Source organism: Amia ocellicauda, chromosome 1 (genome assembly GCF_036373705.1).
Source record: "Amia ocellicauda isolate fAmiCal2 chromosome 1, fAmiCal2.hap1, whole genome shotgun sequence".
NCBI lineage: Eukaryota > Metazoa > Chordata > Actinopteri > Amiiformes > Amiidae > Amia > Amia ocellicauda.
Genome location: NC_089850.1, coordinates 11422275 through 11438069, shown reverse-complemented (window position 1 = coordinate 11438069; position 15795 = coordinate 11422275). Strand labels below are relative to the sequence as shown.

Genomic DNA, 15795 nt, shown 5'->3' with positions numbered 1-15795 from the left:
AGGAGGTCGCAAGAGGATCTGCATTTTGTCATGACTAGATTGGCACATATATAGCTCAAAACTCCCTTACCAAGTTTAAAACACTATAAATTCCCGAGGTTTTAAAGAAGCTGCATAATAACATTTGACATTGTTGTGTATATGTATACAATCCCTCAACACTGGAACATCAACCAGTTACAACAGGATCAGAATCAGTAGGACTGCAAATATCTCGCAAGATTCATGATTCCATGCCAATTTTCTCTCTCTCTCTCTCTCTCTCCCCCTCCCCCTACTCTCTCTCTCTCAGGAGACACATTCTTTTGTCTCAAGGGCTGCATCTTTCCAAAGGTTGTCTGTACCATACAGCCTGCTGGAGTGATCATGTAAGGGAATGCTGATGAGAAGCTGCCACAGAAGCAATTGATGAAAGATGTCACAACGACGGTACTGTGAAAGTGAAACAGCGCTGACTGACAGCCTCAGGGTCAGGCTGCTACAGCAGAGCCATGGGTGGGGTCTGCAGGAGGATGAGGAGGGGATGTTGATAAGACAGCAGACAGAGCCAATGGGGACGGTCCGGGCAGTTGAACCAGTTTATGAGCCAGTCTATGAAAAAGACTAAAACAAAAGAAATCTCCACCCAGCTAGTCAAAGAACATTGTGGCAACGTTATCATAAAGTGAACATAGAACAATCTGACGTCACAGCAACACAGATTTGTAGACATTGTAAAATAACATTATAAACCAGGGGTTTTCAAAATGGTCCTGGAGTACCCCTTTTTGTTCCAACTTAGGTCTTAATTACTTAATTGAATGCAATATTGCTTTGTTAGGTAAATTAAGGATTAAATTAAGCAATTAAGACCTCAGTTGGAACAAAAACCAGCAGTGCAGGGGGTACTCCAGGACCGGTTTGAAAACCACTGTTATAAACTTGAATGCATAAAACCAATATTCATCAAATAACAAAATACATAGACTGAAAATTTTATTTTAAGTTAAATGAAAAAAAATGAACAAAATATATTGTGTATATGCATGCACATAGAATAGAATATGAATTTCATATAATGCAACAATTTGAAAACATTAACAGCAGTGTGTGGTCAGGGTAATACGTTTCCACAGCATTTTTCTCATGCCAAATTTGTTAACGCCAAAATACAACAAAAACGACAACCTCACACACCATTTGACAGGATTAAATGTGTTAGCTGGGTAAAGTCCACCAAAATAGGAGCTTCCACTCTGAGTAGAACACGAGAGTGTTTTAACATGACGGCATTTTTTGTGGCATATTGAAATAACACAAAATCTTTTGTTATCACGACATGACAGCGAAACAAAGACCGCGACGACAACACCACACATACTGTTATAGTGTGGCTTTTTGAAATGGCATGTGACCACATCTCAGCAGATGACATTATGGCTATACAGGTGAGTGTGCAGGTTCATGGACCTGTGCTTTGTCTAGCATCTGTTTTAATTGTTCTCGCCAAGGACAGGCTGTAATCACACTTCCTGCCAGCTGCCTGCGACGAACCCAGCAACATGAAAACACCAAACAACAGTCCAAAGGGCCTTGTTTGATTTATTTTCTTTGTCTAGGTTAAAAGCCCTCCTTTGTTTCTCATGACAAGGCATGTTGCAGGCAGTTCTGAGTACAGGTATGTTTGTGGAAGATGCCATCCATTTGGGGAATTTAAATACCAGCTTGCCAATCACTTAGATAGTAACCATATTTGAATTGACATTCTTTGTCCAGCATTTTATGTTAAAATATCTAAAAACATCTATGAATGTTGCACTAGTACAGTGATGTTGCCTGATGTTTTTATTGCAATCTCTATACTTCCTGTTGTGGCAGTTTTATACTATGGAAACATGCTGACATGTGGTCTTAACTTTGCATTTGCAGCCTCCACATTTTATGTTTCCTAAAAGCTTAATAACCGATGTCCATGTTGTAATATTGAAATTCATTGGAATAATAAGAAATAAGAATAGCACTACTCTCAAGCACAAGACATGGTTTCTAAATTGTCCACTTTTCATAGTTGTGCTCCATTTTCACTCCTCGCCTGATCAAGTGCATCTTTGCTTTGCCTTTGCCATGTATTTTGAAGGAAGTCTGGACTGTTATTACATGTTCATCTGTAGTGGAAAAAGAGAGACTGTTTGAAAATTTGTGGCTAAGCATGTATTAGAAAAATACCAAAGTGACAACTGGACTTCTATGAGCTACACTTTCCAAGATTGGTAGCCAGCGTTTCTTCTCCTGCTGCTCTCAGAGCAGAGCAAAAGGGTAAAATAAATGTCAGAATTTGAATATTAAAATGTACAGAGAGAAACGCTGACATCAAAGGCTAGTTGTTCACACAAGCTTAGTTTACGTAGGCTGTGGAAAGCCTGTTGAATAGCGCTGTATGTCATAGAAACAAAACAATAACATTTAGGTCCTTTAGGATCCTATAGAAAATGTGAGAGAAAAGTGCTAAAGTGTAGAATACTTTCAGATGAGTCAATGCATCCAAAATGTTCTTGTTAAAACCCTGTCATGTCTATCTTTCAGAAATCATGCGGCAGGGTTTGAAGACAGCCTTGCCCAGAACATTACTACAGAGGGTAACGAGGGATAGCACGCAAGATCGCCGTGGTCAGGATTCCACTGCTGTGCTGGAACAGGAAGCTGTCCTCTGGCTGATGGAGACTTTACTGTGTGTGTGTGTGTGTGTGTGTGTGTGTGTGTGTGTGTGTGTGTGTGTGTGTGTGTGTGTGGGTGGGGGGGTTCAGCCACCCTGCCTATGCTTTCCAGTCAGGTAGAATTTTCTGCTGACAGGCTTCTCTGCAGAGCTGCAGCTGTGCCGGCTCTGTCCCTCCTCTGGAAAATGGACTGGGAGAGTGGTGAGGTTCTAACCCCAACTGGTCTGCTGGGGGCTTCCCACATTAGCCCCTTTCACCTTAGCATCATCTAGCCAGATAACGACACAGTGTGAAGTTGTTTTCACACTATAATTTCAATAAACGTGCAAGATCTCCCATCACTGAAGGAAGTACACAGTGTGCAATGCCTTTGGTCTCGTTTTATCCGGGTCAGTGCTGGCTGTGCCATCCCCTGAGGTGAGTTGCTCTTGACCAAGGTCAACCCATTTTCTTGTACATGCTTTCACATTAACTAAATTATAAGCTGGGATGCTAAATGAGGATCATAACGTGGGTTTGTGTGCTAGTGTAAAACGAGCTGAAGACCTGGAAGAATCAGGTGATTTGACTTCAATAAATAAATTGAATAACTTCAATTAAGCAATTAAATATCTGAGGGGGAAACCTGAAAGTCCTTTGGCCTTTGAAGACAGGAACTGCACAGCTGGAAGGGGGGTTCACAGCTTTATCTTCCTCAGCTAACCTGGGATTAAGCAAATTTTTTGGTTGTATAAAGGCAATTGAGTTTAAGAGGTACTGTCTGAGAGTGACAAATTATCAGCCAATGGCAGTGAATCTCCCACCCCTTCTTTGTTAGATAATAATAATAATCAAAATAATAAATCAAGACCCGTTTACATACATTTTATTTTCATATAAGATTACCTGACACTTTTGCAGTTAGTGTCAAGTAATTCAGAATGAAGGCAAAGTGATACTTGTCTCAAACTGTAAATTTAGAACCAAGAACAATGCATGTATATAAAGAAGCTGATTTTAAGGGGGCAATTTGGAAAACCAACGTGGCCCATTTTAGGCTTAAAATGTGGAGCCCAAAAAACAAGGGTGTGTTCTCTCAAGCTCTGACATGCGGCCCACAGAAACGACTGGAATCACTGTAGTTCTTATGTAATATGTGCAGCTGGGAAACCAATATGTTGTCTTTGTGCGTGCTTGTGTGCGTGCATGCGTGCGTGCGTGTGTGTGTATGTGAGCATGCTGTTGATTGGCAGGATTGTAGCTGATCACCTGTATTATCACTGTTCACCTATAATTGGAATTTGGCTCAGCTGTTCAGAAAGGCCAGGTAGACCGCTGCAGGGGAGTGAGAGTGAGTGGTTAAGTAGGTGGGGGGTTCACAGCTTGCTCTTCCTCAGCTACACCTGGCATAGTGGGACAGGGAAATGCAATTTTGACTGGTGTACTTTGGGTTCAGTTTAAAAAGGCAATCTGAATAAGAAATACCATTTGAAATCATTACCCATTTATTTTCACAGACACCAGACAAAAACCAGCGTGGCAGACTGCAATCCACAAAAATACTGTACGTCATAATCTGCTTGATACAAATGTTCAAATGTAAAAAATACTTTTGCAAGATAAAATAAATCAATAAAAAATAAATAAACCTACCAGCTTTAAACCTTTCTGTTTTAAACTTGTAACTCACTGGCACAAACACAGTTATTCCTCTCTGTGTGAAAATGTTTGTTTGGTTTTTTACAGTGTTTCCTCAGCAAGGCAGTATGCAGTTACTCCACATCAGGGGCCCCGACTCCCACGAGGTCCTACTTCCTGCCATCTGTCTGTGGAGCCACACTGCTGACCTGGGCAGGAGCCACCACTATAGCATGTCCAGGCCCAGCAGCTTGAGGTACTCTCACACAGACATGTCCCTGATGACAATACCGGCTGTTTAAGATTGAATGTATCATAGAAACCATACAAAATACATTTTTATGATTATTATTATTTATTTCTTAGCTGATGCCCTTACACATTTCTCCAAAACATTACATCATACAGTAGCATACACCAAGTGCAAAATACCAGATACGACAATAAGCATATATTAGCATAGATATGAACTAGATCAAGTACAAAATGTAGTTAAAAGTTGCGTCTCTGATGTGTGCAGAGGGGCAGTACAGGCATATGAATCAATATTGCAGATGCCCTTCCAGTAAGATGCATTTTAGAAGGACTACATAAAAAACAATCAGGGAGAGAATGGGAACTGATTGAGATGCATGGTGCTTTGCAAGCCATGCATTTCAAACACAATGGACTCTTGTGCTAATATAATGCAAACAGTGCGAATGAGCTCATCATGTGAAAGCAAACAAACCCGACACCATATCCTATACAGGACAGAACTGGAACTGCCAGATGCCGTTGGAGTATTTTCTAGAACAGTTTCCCAAGGTTCTTCAGACTGTGGCCTGGCTATTTGTGATATTATTGTATCGTGGATCAGCATGAACTACACAGCCAACATACATCTTTATTGCATGTAAAACATACACACATGCACTCGTATAAAAGAAAAACAAATACCAATACAGCTTCAAATTAACCTGTAGCTATGATGAATGTAAGCACTATATTTAGAAGCTGAAAGTTTGGGAACATTTAAAAATAGACTGGGTAGGATCCTTGAATAACTTAGTTATTAATGGACACCAAACGAGCACGATGGGTCGAATGGCCTCCTCTCGATTGTAAACTTTCTTATGTTCTTATTTAGACATGCAATCAAATTTGGATTTCAGATTAATGTGATAGGATATGGGAAGAAATATAAGAAAAGAAAGTTGTCATTTCAAACTCTCAGTTTTAAAACCTACCTACAAATTGAGCCCAGAAAGCAAAACAACAACAACAAATCATAAGTGACAGGGATGAAGAAAGAGGAAATTGAATGAAGTGTCCAAAAATATTGACAAAGAGGAAACATTGCCGCCCAGGTTTGGCATTGACTCATTAATGGACCTTTTCTGACATCATCTTAAAAGCCTACAGTGTTACTTACGGCAGCCACAGTACGTACAATGTGTGACTCTCCGTATTCCCGGCTGACTCACCTGCTGGTAGAGAACAAAGATCAAACCCGATAAGAGCTCATCTGGGGGAATCAGCTTGATCATTACCGAGGGTGGGAATGGTAGTTTATACATCTGCTTCTCCCTTGAAGGCACCTGAGTCAGGAATGTCTGCATGAGGACACTTGCAGGAATTTGGGAGGGGCACAAAATTGTGAGACTCTCAAAACACACCATACTTTCCCTGCACTGACAAAACCACCAAGCAACATTTAGTCCAGTCCTGTGAACTCTTAAATACATGCAAAGAATTAAAATAAGCAGAGCTTAAACATCCTAAGCTTTTTACAATGAGCTCTGTACGCGATGCTGGCTTTTGACTGCAGGGACTTCGAGGTAGACGTGGGCATTCAACTTATTTTGTGGGCTTGCTTCTCCTGTGTGCGCGTAAAGGTTCATTAATAAGGACAACAATAATAAAACATTTTCAGATATGTGTTTGTGCTCTCTGCCAGCCATATCATGCACGAGCTTGCTCTGCACATCTCCTGATGGAATACGCTGTCACAGTGCAGGAAAGAGGTCTGCAGGAGCCCCAGAAACACCCTCCCACCTTAAGAGACAGAGAGCTGAAGAAGAGTGTGAGTTTAGACCTCACCATTAGAATAATGCACTGAAATCCCACTCCTGCAATAGCAAGACACCCACCTGTTATGTAACACTCTGTTTCCCTCCTCCGCACAGCATCACAGCTCTGTGTGGATGCACAGTTCTGGGCGCTTTTCTTTCTTTTATTTTCTGTTCTTTTTTTTCTTTTTGTACATTTGTCGGAGGGTTTCTTCAGCACTTATGCAGGTTGACCACCTTTGCACATTTATCGCAGTTTTACGATAGCTTCACCCTGGCCTTACAGTGGATTCCCCTGGGTTTGACAAGCCTTCATTACAGAACCCATGCAGAAGTACATTATGAAAGAATGGCATGTCTATTTAACTGATATTGGGTTATTATGGATAACTTTGACTGCTCAGTATATGACTATAGCAGCTACGTTTTCTGAAATAGAAATGTCTTCAGAAAATGAACTTTCCCATAAAACTGGGACCCAAGTTCTGCCATCTTTTTTTGCATCTTATGTGTCATCATGTGTCACAGATTACCTGTTTTACTTATTAAATAAATTCTCACAGCAACCTTTAGATCTGGAATATTTTTTTCAAGTCTGCACAAATTACAGACTAAATGGGAATGCCAGTAACTGCTTCACAGTGAGGGGTACTTTCTTCCCCCCCCCCCCCAGTTTGTCAGCAAGAAAGAGGAATTATGTTTGAGGCCCGGGAACCAGGAAGACAAAGCCAGCAGAGAGAAACACGAGTGACTCATGTTCCACACTAAGGTGGGAGTAATCCCTGTCACCGTCATCTAAGTGTCAATGTTATTCTGCACACAATGAGCCTTTCTCTGGAAACTGGGAGAACAATCTGAGGTCAGAATACGAATTCTGCTGGGAATGCCATATTGCCACATTAAGTTTGAAGGAGAAAAGGATTTCAATAACTTGGGGGTCCGTCAGTGGGCTGCTGTCCAGCACCTAGAATACGAAAGGGTTATTTTCTGTCAGGTTATGTTTACAAAAACAAAAGGAAAGGCTTCCTGGCTCACGTATTTAGGAATTATCTGGCCCAGACTGGCACTGTTAGGTAATGATTAACTCTGTAGATATCCCAAGAGTTGGGCAAGCAGGCCTACATTTACACATCTCTCTCTTTCTTCAAACACAGGCATTACTGGAAGTATCCCTCATGCAGGTATCCAGGCTGGAGAGACTCCTAATCAGATGGTGAAGGCACCAGGCCAAGCCAGTGAAAAAAACACAATGACAAAAATTAACAGAAGGACAAGGTGTGAAAACTGAACCCTGCCACGATGCACATGCAAAGCAATCCTAACATGAGATACAAAACGCAGTTAAGCAATGCAACAGTATTCAAAATATTGCATACCAGAAACTCTGATACATTGCTCTGAATTTGCACTTGGATTCAATTGCTGCCAAACACAAATTTACATCCTGCTATGAATTGCTCTCATGTTACCAAATAAACTCTACCAATGTAATATATTTTGCTTTCATTTCAGCTAAAAGTGCTAAGAGAGCTCAGAGAAAAAGTTTCTCAAAGACAGCCTGGTGGGGACATTCATTTTAAAGCGGAAACTTTATTGGCATGACCTAATTACATTTTCTTTTTTTTATTCCAGCCCTCAGATTATGCAATGTCTCCACTGGGTCACTTCCAATAAGGCCAACATGCTTTGTTACCCAGCCGAGTATTTTTAAAACCACTGACATTGATTTGGAAATGCACAAATTGAAGTATCTACCTGGTCCTTATCTGATTTAGAGCTCAGATGCACAGGATTCCCAGGGTAGGCTGACGTCCCTACTGCAATCTTGAAATAATCAAAGGACGGAATTGAAATATTCCCTGTGATCAGGGATATTTCCACAAGACAATTTAACTCCATTCAGGTGGCTTATTTTTGCAGTTTGCAAATCCCTGAATGAAACCAGTGCTTCTAATGATAGCATTTCAGTTTTGTCTTTCTGGATCAATTTAGTATCTTTCTACAGCTCTGAAGACTTTTGAAGAAGGATGTGTTTTTCAACATGACACAATATTCATAGGTCAGTCTGAAAGCTTGTTTTGAACACTTCCACCATTGTCATGAGTTGCTCCCTTATTATAGATGGCCCTTGAATCACAGCCCAGACAAGTGGTCACATTTTTCATCCTCATTTATAAGAACTGGCCAGCAATATTCAGGAATATCTTGAATATATTAGGTAAGTAAGTTCGTGGTTTGTGGGTGTGTGCTGCAGCATTTTTGTACGGCTGAGGCCAATACATAAGTGAAACTGATGACCATTACAATCCCCAGTTTAATAAAGTCTTGGGTCTCTGAAAGCTGGAACAAAAACCTGACCTAGATTCCAAGAACTAGACAGGGATGCACCCTATTGCTTTGATAGGCATATAGAACAAACATGAAAGATTCCCAGTTGGATATCTGTTTAGACGTAATGCAAGATTTGCATTATGTGAAAAGGGAGAGGCTTTTGTGACTAAGACTTCTGTCAGCTATCTGGAGCATTTACACAGAGTATGACTCAGATGTGACAAGTAAGTGCAAATCAGCTGGTCTACCTCATCTCAGCATGATGGCCCGTTCTGACACATGATCTGGATTTGGAGTACTTGAAAACTTTGTGATAATGAGGAGGAACCATTGGAAAAGTGTGATGCTTTGCAGGTATTGATGTCAAACCAAACCTACCAGTGCAACATACCATGACAGAGTCCACAAAACAAATGAACAAATATTGTCTCAACACACAAAATGGGTGTTTGGAGCAATCAAGCAAAGATTAATGTTATTGAGGTCATTTAGATAATGTCCTAGAATCTAATAATTGATACTGCTTTACAGTGTGTATTTTATTATACGAATATATAGCTCTGGAAAAAATGGAGACCACAGCAACTTTTTCATGAATCAGCATCTCTACATGTATGGCAGCCATTCCATTCCATTCATATTTTATTTGGAATTTGGGAGAAATGTTGTCAGTAGTTTATAGAATTTTTTTAAAAAAAGTTCATTTTTCCAAAGACATACCTATAAATAGAAACTGATAATTTTGCAGTGGTCTCTTATTTTTTTCCAGAGCTGTATATAGCTCTACAATATCATACCAAATAAGAGATCTTAAAAATAGTGACATATCTGCTGTTCAGTCACTGAGGTTGCTACGGAGAGCAGGAGTTTAGTGGGGGGGAGTGTAATGGGACTCTGACCGCACATGCTACAGTTTGCCCGGAATAAATCAATGCAGCAGCCATTGTGGTTACGATATACTGGTCCCACAGTCTAGAGGATAATAGTTCAAGCTTTCACAGGGAACATGCAATTAAATAACATCTATGTATAGAGCAAGATAGCCGAGTCATTGTGTGACAGCAGTCTTTAATTGTGAATTGCTGTTTATTATATTGAATTACAGTTTTATTGTGAAATAAAAAATATATCTGTGGGCTGGGTTAGGCCGGGTAGAGCTGGGGCCATTCACAATAGTTCACAGCGTAAGAGAGACTAAAGCGAAACGTAGCAGAATTTGAGACTTGGCAGGCAGGAGAAAATATGCCAATTCATATTTAATTTGCTACAGTACAAACAGGTTTATTTTAACTATGGAATGTTCCCCCTTGACATCTGGAAGTGTACAGGGTGTAAGGAATGAGAATAAATCAATTATAGTTTAGAATAGAATAGAAATAATATAGTTTAGATTGATAATGCTAGTGATAAAATAATAACAGTTTTTGTATAAAATAATATACTGCAGTGTTAAGAATTGATATATGTACTGTGTGTTGTATTAGTATGGTTGTGCGTGGTCGATTGGTATTCCTGATTAAGATAGATGGGTTGAGTCTGGAAAGAAGAGATTGGAGGAGGTGAAACAAAAAGAAGAAAAATAATGAAAGCATGCGGTATCTGGTGTCTATAGTATGTCAAGTAAAAAGGCTTTAAAAGTGAACCCACAGCTTGTATAGCCCTCATTTAATTTGATCTCAAAGCCCTACAAGAGCAAGCCTTACTGCATTCAGTCTTCAATGGCACCAGTAATTGTTCTTCTTGTTATCTATTTAAGATTTAAAATCCAAAAAGGCTTTGATGCCGTTCTTCTGTAGCATCATTTGCTAGTATCCATTACAATTATTGTGTTTACATGACTTAAAGTTACCGTGTGCATAATATTGCATTACGATGCAACGCCACAGGCAGTATAAAATAACATACCAAGAGCTCCAAGTGAAGGGACTGCTACGTGTCTTTCTTCAGCCATTCTTTCACACACTTTATATTTGTGGAGGACATTTACAAGACATTTACAGTCCGCCTGCATTTTCTAGTCTTTCTGGTAAAATATAGTTTGTGGTGCAGCTTGTGTCGGCAAAATAGCTCTGTGCTGTTTGGAGTCGGGATGGGTTGGCAGTGGAGGCTGTGAGTGAGTGCTGTCAGCTCAACCATCTGTGTGAGTGTGAGGGCACACATGTGAGTGTCAGTGTGTGTGTGCTGTACAAAAGGGCCAAGAGCAGGGCAGGATTGCAGTCACGTAGATTTTCCTCCAGCCAAAACTGAGGGTGGAATTTCCCAGGGAGTGCCCCCAGCCACTGCTTTCCCTGACATGTGACATGCATGCATTTCACTGTATTTCAAGAGCTCACCTGATGTAGTTGCTGAGGATTTCTGTGACAGATTTCACAAAAGGAAAACTATAAAACAATAATAAAGTGATTAATATTACAATTGTAATATATAATGAAATAGCTCATATTGATCCAAACAAATTTTGTATCATGCTTTCAATTTTGTTTGCAACCAATATATATATTTTTTTTTTAGTGTGACCAGTACATTATGTATGTGTACTTTAATAAATACTGTATTTTCTGTTAATCTCTTTCATTTCTGCTTATTGGCAGTCAAACATTTAAACTCCCTGTTGTAATTTCACATTTGGCATTGTTACAGTTTTCTCCAAATCAGAGTTCAACACACTCTGAAGATAATATTGATAAATAAGTATAATTCAGCTATGCATTATATTTATTAAACTAAATTAATCACTGAATAACACTGTTTATAATGAAGGATGTGAACACCTTCAGCTACAACTGTATTTCAAATCATACTGGCTGTTTTTTTATTTTTTCTCTTTTTTAGCACATCCTCCATTGCCTAATGTTTCTATAGCAACAGGAGCAAGCACTGACTTGGGCTCGTAATGATGATAATCTCAGGCTCAATCATTTCACTCATTACCATAAATGGCAGCAACTCAGCAAGGGCAGATATTAGGTGAGTATTTTAATCAAGCATTGCGGATGAAATGCAAAACAGAACGTCCAGTCCGCCGAATGTAGCTGTTTACAGCCCCCGTGTTTATTCAAATCCTGCATTGTTAAGTGATAGATAATAATTTAGTGCAAATGATATGAAGAGAAGATCCTACTTGACTTGCATTAGAGTCTCTAATCCTTTTATCTTGTGATAAACAAGGCCTTGCACAGTTAACTAGGACCATGCCAGTGGTACCACAGTGCTCAAACCAGAGGACTGTGCTGTGTAACTGTCACGAGCGGGGCGTGACTGGCTTTGACTAAATATAACTAATTGTTGTCTTGGGTTCTTTCTTTTTATTTATGCTCTAATTTATTATATTTTTACAGTTTTTTCTTTGTTGTTTTCACGTATTAATGACCTTGTTTTGGGTTTCTTTTGTTTCTCATTACTTGATTGTTTTTAATAGCTTTATTACTTCACATTTGTTGTTTAAGTTATTAGCAAATCCTACGCCGCCTGGTCGCATTCCCACGTGGACTTCCCCACATCTCCTCGTTGATTACCGTCAACTGCATCCCTGACTCTATTGCCTTGCCTATAAGAGCAGGGAGCTCTGTTTCTTTGGCAGACAGAGACAGACCTGCAAGAAAGCAGGAACGTGACACGACACGACACGACAGAAACAGAATTTGAACTGTAATCTGTATTGTTGGATGGTCTTCCCTCACTCTTGTCTGGTAGCTGCGGACATATCAATCTATGAGCAACATAAGAGAGACACTTGAATTGCGTACTTGCACAGAGACTGTTTAATGGATGAATATTACTGACCTGTGTTTCCTTTAGAGTTTGGGCGATCAGTGTGAAGCCAGCTGTGTGCAGCTGCCTCGGTGAGGAAGATCCCCTCGAGCCCTACTGAGTGGCTAGCCATACTGCGGGCTGAGCTGTGGGAAGACTTGTGGGAGCAAGTACAAGAACTGGGCCAGTTGCTGAAGGAGGAGTTGGGCCATCAGAACCTGGTGGAGGTGCCAGCGAGAGGTGCAGTCCCCCACGAGGGTCGAGTGGAAGACGGGAGGTACTGGCCCCGTAGACGGAGCAAGGGCAGCCTGCAAGATGGCCAAGAGAGATATACGGTATGTGCCGCCAATGTCTTCCCCTGATGAAAGAGCATGCCAGCCCTATGCTGCTCTCTCTGACCATGGTAGGGCTCGTGGGAGAAGGACAGGCTGAAGCCTGACTTAGTTGGGGAATGTCCAGGGGTGGACACTGGGTCTCAGGTGACCTTATTTAGTCATTCTTTAGGAAACATCTGGGTTCCCGGGCGGTGGGAGATCAGGCTGATATTGCCGGCTGAAACTATGTGCGGCAAATAGTTTACAGATCCCCTACGTGGGCTAAGTGGTCCTGGACTTTGTGATTGGGGGAATTATAGTGCCACAGAAGGGGGTTGTCATCATGGCAGATGGAAACCTTAGCACCCACGGCATCCTGGGTATGAACATTATTGGCCCAGTGTGGAAACAATAATTTGACGGACAAGACATGCAGTGGGCGAAGATTCGGGGGGCAGCCAGGGGAAGGAAGATTTGGGAAAAGGCTTTTTCAGTTTGCCGCAGGTTGGAGACAGCGCAGCCCACGTTGGTAGGGACTGCCTGATTGACCCGACAGCCTCCTTACAGATACCACTGGAGAGTGAGATGGTGCTATGGGCCCATGTCACAGAATTCTCTCACCGGAAGGAGTATTGTGTCCTCATCGAAGTGCTTGACAACACCCAAGAGTGGCAGGTGGCCCGCACCGTGGCCTGGGTTCGACAGGGTAAGGTCCCTATTAAACTTTTGAGTCTTTGTTCTTACCCTGTAGAAGTGCCCTAGCGTTGGCAATTAGCCAGAATCTCCTGCATGGACCCAGATGAGATCTATGCAGAGAGAGAGATCGTGCTACAGTACCAACATCGGGACGTGATAGCAGTGGATGTTTGCCCAGTCTGATCGATGGTGGAGGAAGGCCCATTGGAGAGATGGCGTGGCTATCCCCGGGACAACAGGGCCGAATGGAGGCGCTGTTACGTCGTTGGCGGTGCGTGTTCCCTGCCCATGAGGAGGACTTTGTCCGGACGGAGGCAATTATCCATCACATCCCCACTGGAGCCGCTTCTCCATTGTGGGAACATTATCGTCCAGTGCCCCCCGCTATGTACAGTGAACTGTGGGGGTTGATCCAGCACATGAGGAGCCAGGGTGTGATCACCAAGAGCAGCAGTCCGTGGGCCACCCATGTCCTGCTATTTAAAAAGAAAGACGGCTCCCTACGCTTCTGCGTGGATTACCGCCGATTAAATGCAGTCACGCATAAGGATGCCTATCCTCTCCCCTGCATTGAGGAGTCACTAACTAGCTTAACCGGGGCCGAGTGGTACTCGACTCTTGACCTCGCAAGTGGATATTGGCAGGTTGCAAAGGTATTTTTGGTATGGCATGGGGGAGGACTCAAAGCGTTGGGCAGTGTGGAGCCCCCACAGTGGCCATAAGAACATCTTATCCCTTAGAGGTAGTTGCCTTAGACCATTTGTCCCTGGGCCGTCTGGATGATTACTACCCTTATGTGTTCGTCATGGTGGACCTGTTCCCTTGATTTGCATGGGCAGTAACGGTGCGAGACCAGTCGGCCCCCACTACAGTCAAGGCATTGTGGAAGGCAGTGATACAACTTTTTGGCTGTCCTGAGTGCCTCCACAGCGACCGAGGGGCTGGCTTTGAATCAAAACTCATGGCAGATTTGGCAAAAATGTACGGGATAAGTACATCACCAAAGGTTAAGTGTCGCATATTTGAGTACGGCTGAGAAGGCGGGTTGGCGACAGGAGTAAGATGGGTAGCGATTAAATCGGGGAGCCGTCAGTACCCCTTTTCTTCCGGGAGAGAGGGTCTTTGTGCAAAATGTTCATCGCAGTTGTGGTATTGGCAAGGTTGAGGGACAGGTGTATCAGATTCGACCTGAGGGTAGGGAGGGTCTGACATGTACCGTCCATCGGCGGCATTTTCGGTCATGCCATATCGGGGGAGGGTTAGAGAGAGAACTGTAATCTGTATTGTTGGATGGTCGCTGTCTTCCCTTGCTCTCCTCTAGTAGCTGCGGACATATCAATCTATGAGCAACGTAAGAGATACTTGAATTGTGTGCTTGCACAGAGACTGTTTTATGGATGAATTTTACTGACCTGTGTTTCCTTTAGAGTTTGGGTGATCGGTGTGATCCAGTCCGGGTTTTGCCTGGCTTGAGTCGGCTACCAATCTGGAAGGCACTGAAGACTAATTGCATCTTGGAGTCGACAACTCACTTACCTGTGGGTGGTTCGTGGGCTGGCTACTACCTGACGAGACAGAAGACAGAAGAATAATTATATTATTCTGGCAAGTCCTTTAGCTTTGTATTTTTAGAAACTCTATTAGATCAAGATGCTCCTGAACCTGCTGCTGCTTTTTGTATTGTCTCTATTTGGGAAGATTAGTTTTAGCTTTTATAATATATTTTACTAGCCTCTTTATTATTTAGTTTTGTTCGTTCGAGTAGGGTATTTTAGCTTTTATCACGCCCTGATTATTAAAGGCAGTTTTAGTTATTAGTGTATGTATAATTCGGTTATCTTCCCTGTTTGCTATTGTTGAGCTATTGTTGAGCAGTCTTCGTGCCCTGTGCAATCGAAAACCTGTAAGTAAAAATCATTGTCATTATCACTTACCTCCTGCTGTGGTGTCTTGGGGTCTGATCGAGCCTGCCTGGAGAGGAAAATAAATAGGGGGTTGCGAGCTCCTCTCTCCCTCACCAACTGATGTGGCGTAGTTGGTCACGTGTTCACACTGAACCCTCACCAGCCATAACAATCAGAAAATAACGGCAATTGAATGGATCAAACTTTACCTAATGGTGTCTACCAAAAGGCCACAATTTCCCAGTCATTTAGCACAACACAGAATTGGAGTTCATTAATTCACTAGAGCTGGGAGCAGATCTAGGAAAACTGGTGGATTTTCACAAAGGGAAATGCATAGTGGGTGTGTTTGTTGGCGGGGGGGTTGCAGAGTTTGACAGCATGATCTGGTTGACTGATAACTGGATTGTTCAATGGGAAAAGAGAAAATGGGAGCTGT

General features: G+C 42.0%; 1 long non-coding RNA gene across 4 annotated transcripts; it reads left to right on the top strand.

Annotated features, from left to right (window-relative positions):
- The first annotated feature begins 295 nt into the window (after window positions 1-295).
- On the top strand, window positions 296-15385 carry LOC136763157 (uncharacterized). 4 transcript variants are annotated; one of them, XR_010820965.1, is made up of 10 exons: window positions 296-429; window positions 1326-1427; window positions 1599-1657; window positions 2563-4236; window positions 4419-4566; window positions 7516-7636; window positions 7994-8420; window positions 11525-11659; window positions 12491-12777; window positions 14880-15385. It is a non-coding gene; the product is annotated as an uncharacterized LOC136763157 (long non-coding RNA). The 4 variants fall into 4 exon arrangements; XR_010820962.1 differs by having other exon boundaries at window positions 296-1427; window positions 2563-3110; window positions 4190-4236; XR_010820961.1 differs by having other exon boundaries at window positions 296-1427.
- Window positions 15386-15795: the final 410 nt, after the last annotated feature.